The sequence below is a fragment of the Adiantum capillus-veneris genome, chromosome 30 (genome assembly GCF_014529385.1).
Source record: "Adiantum capillus-veneris isolate H3 chromosome 30, ASM1452938v2, whole genome shotgun sequence".
NCBI lineage: Eukaryota > Viridiplantae > Streptophyta > Polypodiopsida > Polypodiales > Pteridaceae > Adiantum > Adiantum capillus-veneris.
The window spans coordinates 94126807-94133423 of NC_140960.1; the positions used below are offsets into that span (position 1 = coordinate 94126807).

Genomic DNA, 6617 nt, shown 5'->3' on the forward strand with positions numbered 1-6617 from the left:
TTGTAAGCGATATACTAAAAAGCATGCATTACAAAAGTAGATCGACAAAACCAATGGGACCTCTTGTAGAATATGTGTACAATAATTGTGTTTCTATTTCTACAACTAAGACGCCTTTTGAAGTGATTGAAGGAAGATTAAAAATCTCACGAATTTTCACAATGCACGGGAAGATCTTTGTAGTTGATGAATATAGTTGTGACTTACGTGATGTTGTCTCTAAGATCAAACAAGCTATATTCATTGTCCAACAAAAGCAAAAGGTTACCGCAAAAGCATAGAAGAACTTTTTAGTCCAAGAACTTGACTAGTACTCCAAGTTTCCCAAAGCTCACTTTAGGCATACTACACACAAAATTTGGCAAGGAGAGTTAACCAATCATCAAAAGTATCATGATAAGCTGGCATGAGGATACTATGGTCCATTTAACATACAAATTTCCATCAATGAAACAACCCAAAAGTTCAAATTTCGATCTCATTGGCCAATTCATAATGTGTTTCATGTTAGCTCATTCATCAAGTACATCCTCGACCATGGAGCCTATAGCAAAATATCCTCTTAAATTTGGATGAGTTAAAGAAACACTACAACCTAAAGATAAGGATCTATTAAATTATAAGACGTTACGTAAGTATCTAATTAATTTTAAGAATTCCCCTTTTGATGATGCTAAATGGATGCAAGAATCTCAATTGAAGAATAATATGGCCTTTGTAAATGCTTGCAATACTTTGCATGTGATGCCTTAGGGACAACCTTTCTATAATGATGAGAATACAAGAGCTAGAGAGGATGCATGGAGAGGGGGTTGCCAACTAGAAGGATTCAAGGGCTTGGGGAAAGGGCTTACCAGCTGAGAGGGGATCCTCTACTTAGGGTAGATGCTAAAAGAGAGAAGACCTTTGACAGAGTTAGGGTTACGGAGGGTGCGTCACTCCTCAACTACGAGTTGGTCACCGCGAGGGTTGAGGGAGAAGTCAAATGAAGGCGTTTAATCTCTTCAGAGATGATTTTGTTGGGTTCAAGACGGAGGTGATCTACAGTAAGGGAGTTTTCCATGAAGTGGTTGGAGTTGTTTTCCCTAGGGTTTCTGGCTCAACCTCACTCATGCCCGACGCATAACCTTGCATTTTCCTCTAGGCTTCCACTCCCAGAGAGTGGCTGATAATGATTACCACTCCCAGAGGATAAATCACAATACAGGATACGTTGAAAGAGAAACTTGCAAAACTTAATTAAAAAAATAGCTATGCTGCACATGAACTTGTCCGGCAACAGCGCAATTGTTGCAAAGTGTGAAATGCATGAACTCTTACAGAAATTTGACCACCTGAGAGATACATGACAGGAACAAGTTATTTCGCAAGCTTTTGAGTGAGAAGCAAAGCATGATAGTGAAGGTGCATTGTCTGTCTATGCAACATCCTGAACAAGCGCCAAAGCTCATAATGCACAAATCAACATTGCATAGCAAGCCTCAGAAATGGAAGATGACAAAGTGGGCATCGACATGCACGAAAACCTTACACAATATATCATATTCTGATCATAGGTGTGAGAAACCTGGCATGTAGGGATACACATTTCCCCAAAAGTAATAGGCACCTGGACAAAGAGGAAGCCATGAAATACTATGTGAGAGAAGGTCAAAAACGAATCCTTTTGTCAACCGTGGCGACATGATGCATAGCAAATGGCCATGGCCTGCAATACGCATCATACCCACACCACGGAATGTATCAGGATGGACTACACCTGATGTTTCGTGGATGCACTTGAGCCAATCGCACTTGTCGGTGGCAAGCTCCCATACAGTTAAAGCATTAAAGAGCCCTCCAGCCATGTACAGGTGCCCATCCCATGCCCATAAGGCAAAAGGGCAAAGATCCTCCGGCCATGACTGACCCAAGGTACTCCAGGTCTCATCCACTGCATTGAAAGCAAGCACATGTCTCCTCAATCTTCTTTTTGAAAGCCAGAAGATTTGAGTTCCCACACATACTGGACAATCCTAGTCGGCAGCGACACCACGCACTGTGCCTGCCATTCTCCAGGAATTCCCCACAGAATCGAAGATTTGAACGGGAAGATCAAGATATGTATCTGAAAGGGTGGAACTCTCCGTAAGACATATTTGATCAGCTAAAGCTTTAGTCCCTGCTGCGACAACTTTGAACCCGCTGATAGAAGGGGCTGTACAGAGCCCAACCAGAAAGTGGCTGTCTCCAGAAAGGTAAGGGGGAAGGGACACCTGCTCACGCGAGAGGGGGTTCAACAAATGGAGCTGCGTGACACGGGGCCTTGAAGATGAGGTTTTGGAGAGGCAGAGAAAGGGGCTGGCGATGGCGAGCACGGATGCAGGTTCGTCGAGAAGAGGCAAGCGTACCCAGCGAGACAAAGAGAGGTCTGCGTACAACACAACCTGAGACCACTCAATGAGAAAGCCCAAGGTCAAGGGGGGCACGCGCAGAGTTGAAATAAGTCGCCTTTAGGCAAACCAGCTTCACCTTCACCGCCTCAAAGGGGCACGTGCAGCTTGCTCAAGATCCGAGCCACTACATCCTCTGACAGCTACATTAGGAGCTCCGCAGGCCACTGTCTTGACACTGCGTGTGTAAGTTTCATCAGCCCATGTATTGGGTGCATCACAAGAAGTTTTGAACAAATTCTTCCCACATTGGGACTTACCTCAACATCATGAGCTTTCTGTGATGTAGGAAAACGGAGTCTTTTCCAGTGTTTTTCATACATTGAATAACATCATGTAGGAAAACGGAGTCTTTTCCAGTGTTTTTCATACATTGAATAACATCGTGAGCTTCTGCTCGGGAGCCACCGCGTACGTAGCTAGGTACGATTGGGGGCAGGGGACCGCCGGCCCGGTGGCCTGCCCCCAATCGTACCTAGCTACGTACGCGGTGCCTCCCGAGCAGAAGCTCATGATGTTATTCAATGCCACCGGGCCGGCGGTCCCCTGCCCCCAATCGTACCTAGCTACGTACGCGGTGCCTCCCGAGCAGAAGCTCATGATGTTATTCAATGTATGAAAAACACTGGAAAAGACTCCGTTTTCCTACATGAGAAAATTTCTAAATCTTCTTGTGCATTAAGGCGTACCCTTTCAACATTTTATTTTTCTCCCCTGGCCTAGACACTAAGGAACACCACAATTAATGAGGGAAGGGAGGCCTCGTGGCTAAGTGACACAGGTATGGGATGGTAGGATCTACGACGGGGATTGTGGGTTGTAGATCTGGGTGGCGGTCTCGAAAGTAATTTATGGTACCGTAGATTATTTTTTGTAATCTAAGGTACCTTAAATTATTTTCCGCTGTCGTCGCTTTTCATACGTGTTTTAAGTAAATTAGGCCTCCCACGTTTCAGAACGCGCACATGGCGAAGTGGTTAGGCATACGTTTCGCATGGGTGAAGTCACGGATTCAAACCCGACGCCCGCAAAATGGGGTATCTTAGACTACTTTCGAAACACAGGTACCTTAGATTACTTTTTATCCTAGATTACTTTTGTAATCTAGGGTACCCGCATTCCAGATCTACGGCCCACAATCCCCCCACTATAGATCCCACCCTCCCATGCTCGTGTCACTTAGTCCTGAGGGGAGAGAGGGGATCGACGACTCCGAAGCACACAGCGGGATCTCGACGTGGACTAAACCCATGCTGAGGCGGACTAAACTCGGCCAACGTCATAATTGAGGTGCACGAAATGTGGACAACACAAAAATCGATGCGGTGCAAGGACTTCGTCATCTTGTTTTGAGCCTCACTCCTTAGGCTTTGAGACACATGGGCTAACCACCTCACCTACACGCACGTGATGTATCCCCCCTTGTTTTTATTATCTTTTATTGCGACCCAACATACTCTGCCCAGGTTTAGGGGGTTTAATTTGTGCCCGGGTTTGTTTTAATGTGACATTTTCCACTGCAATAGCCCTAGTTTTGTGCATGGACTTGAGAGCTGTATTGAATGCGCTGTGTTATTTAGTTCTAAGGTCATTGAAAGGCCTACCCTCCTTGGGCACTGATAGGGCTGGCCTATGACAGGGCTTCTCATGTGTTGAGAAGCCCTACCCTCCTTGGGCACGGACTATGTTTGACCTCATCTCAGATAGCAGGTTTGTTGTGCGTGGTCATGATCTACCTGCAATCTCATCAGCTATGCAAGCGGTGTGATGACGAGCACTTCAACCTCTCCAGGGCCGCATATAGGCACTAGCACGCGACCTCGGACGGACATTTTCATTATTGTGCCCAAATAGAGCAGGCTTTCTGTTGTATAAATTGTTTGACTATCTGGTGCTGATTTGGTCAATATATGTCACATAATCTAACGTTCTTTACATAAAGGCTTATGACTCTATTATTTCACTTTGTACCATTTGATTTACCTAATATGTGGACCCATGTTCTCTGATGTCTACACAGGATGCCCAACAGCAGTATATGCACTGCTTCTCTTTGGGAAAAATCCCAGAACCTCCTTACCCTTGTATATTTATTCTCCCACAAAAATCCTCTTTCTCCTCGCTTATGGATACCTGCATGCTCTTTATCATCTTTGGTGCTCTATCTTAATCTGCCAACCTATTTCATGCTCGTTCTCAGACCTTGAGCTTTTTGTATACACCTAGAAGTGGATGCTATGATGCAATGCTTGACGCTGCGTTTTTGAAGGACTGGCATGCACCATGTGTGTAGCCTTTGGGCCGATTTTACATGCACATTGTATGTGGTGCCTGCTTATTGTGCCTACGTTGTTTGTGCAGGATATTAATGTTGTTAAACATAATGCTTGTCCTCCTTGAGTATGAACCATGCTCTATTTGCTCAATTTCTGTACTTGGTTCTAAATATTCTCCGCTTGCAATTTCAAGCCTTGGAGGTTATGCCTTCCTGCATTGTTTTGTAGTCTTATACAGCTGCACTTGGGCTCTTGCTTCCCATGAAACCACGTAACCCCTGCCCTCATGCACTATTCAGAATAACACTACATGAAGTGTCAGCCCTTTGGGCCCTATCCTTCATTTTCATGGAGTCCATTTGTATCTTTTATGAATGGCTTGAGGCTTACAAAAAGAGCTTGGGTATTGCACATTGTATTATGATCTGTTACAACACCTATCATGTATACAGGCACACAACTATATTTTCAGGCTATGGTTACCAAAATCAGTGTGCTTTAGTAGATTAAGTTGGCGTAAACTTTCTCTACTATGTTTTCTTTTGTTTGCAGGATGCTGGCAGTTGGGATGCAACCCTTGCCCTTCTTGTGTATGCGTCCCTCTCTCCTACCCCTCCACCTATGGTGCAAGGTTTGCTCCTTTGCATCAAGGATCGGAGCTTCCATTAGACAGCAATTGAGCTCGAGAATGCAGCTATTGCATCAGATGAACATACTGATTTGTTGTTGCTTAACCTTCTTGATTTACCAGCATGGTTTTGCCTTTACTCTTTGGCTCAGGATAGTCCTCATGGTGCCGTACAAAGGCTTCGAGATTTAGCAGCCAATCTAAAGGCAATTGGCGAGGAGGATGAACGGGAGCACAAGGAATGGATTAAAAACTCTCCAAATCTCATGAGGAGATTCATGAGCAGTCATGGGAAGAATCTACAGAATGAACCAATGGTTCGACAAAGGAAGCGGCACCTTCTCAGCGGCTATGAAGAGGTCTCTCTCGTCCCTCAAGTTGAATCAAGTAGCTCCCTCATCTCGACAGACTTGGATGAAGAGGAGTTGGAACTTGCCAAGCAAAGTTTTGCAACTAGCAGCTCGACACTCAACCTCTCAAAAAAGCCCTTTGAATCATATACCGACCCATATATCCCTTGCAGATTTTTGGAGATCATGTTGGGGGATGCACACCACAATCCCTGGACATTGGGTAACTTCACACTCATGGCACCGCTTTCTGAGGGACTCCTCTTACTCTTATTAAATGGTAAAGACAAGCTCTCCTTGAAACTTGGTTTACAACATGTTTTGGAGACAAATGCCTCAAACATTATTGAGATTTATTAGCCACCCCCTTCATCATGTCAAAATTTGATACAAGTAGGTGTAAGGCATCCTTTGGGTGTGTCGTTGGGGTGAAAGGTGTGATCTCTACTACTGGTAGGGAAACAAACTACACCACAGAAATATGGAATTTCCATCGTCCCTTTATGAAGTGTGGTTGTGAACATGTGGGTCAGGCTGGCCATTGCAAGGATGGAAATATATTATGGTTCGACCATACATTATGGATGATGATGCATCATCTTCCTATCTTCTTTCCGGGCTCAAGTTTAAGAATGTCTACTATTACCTTTCTCTCTTGGATTGAGAAAGAGGCCCAAGAGACCATAAAAGCTTTGCTGGTTCACCTTTTCTATAGGGAAAAGTTGAAGGATGCTATCAAGCATCGAGTTTTGTTTAATCAAAAAGCCCCCACCACAAGTCTCAATCTTGAGGTTGATAACTTTATTCAACAGGCCATTATTCCAGGGAGAGATTTTGGAGGTGCAAGAACAAATAAGCGCGCTCGAGGAGGTTCTGCAAAATAGTCCAGAGGTCGGCAACGGCAGCCGTACACCCCTCAAAGATCGTTTGG

General features: G+C 44.6%; 2 pseudogenes; one reads left to right on the forward strand and one right to left on the reverse strand.

Annotated features, from left to right (window-relative positions):
• Positions 1 to 1515: 1515 nt before the first annotated feature.
• On the reverse strand, positions 1516 to 2581 carry LOC147418431 (uncharacterized; annotated as a pseudogene).
• Positions 2582 to 4116: 1535 nt separating this feature from the next.
• Positions 4117 to 5963, forward strand: LOC147418432 (uncharacterized; annotated as a pseudogene).
• Positions 5964 to 6617: the final 654 nt, after the last annotated feature.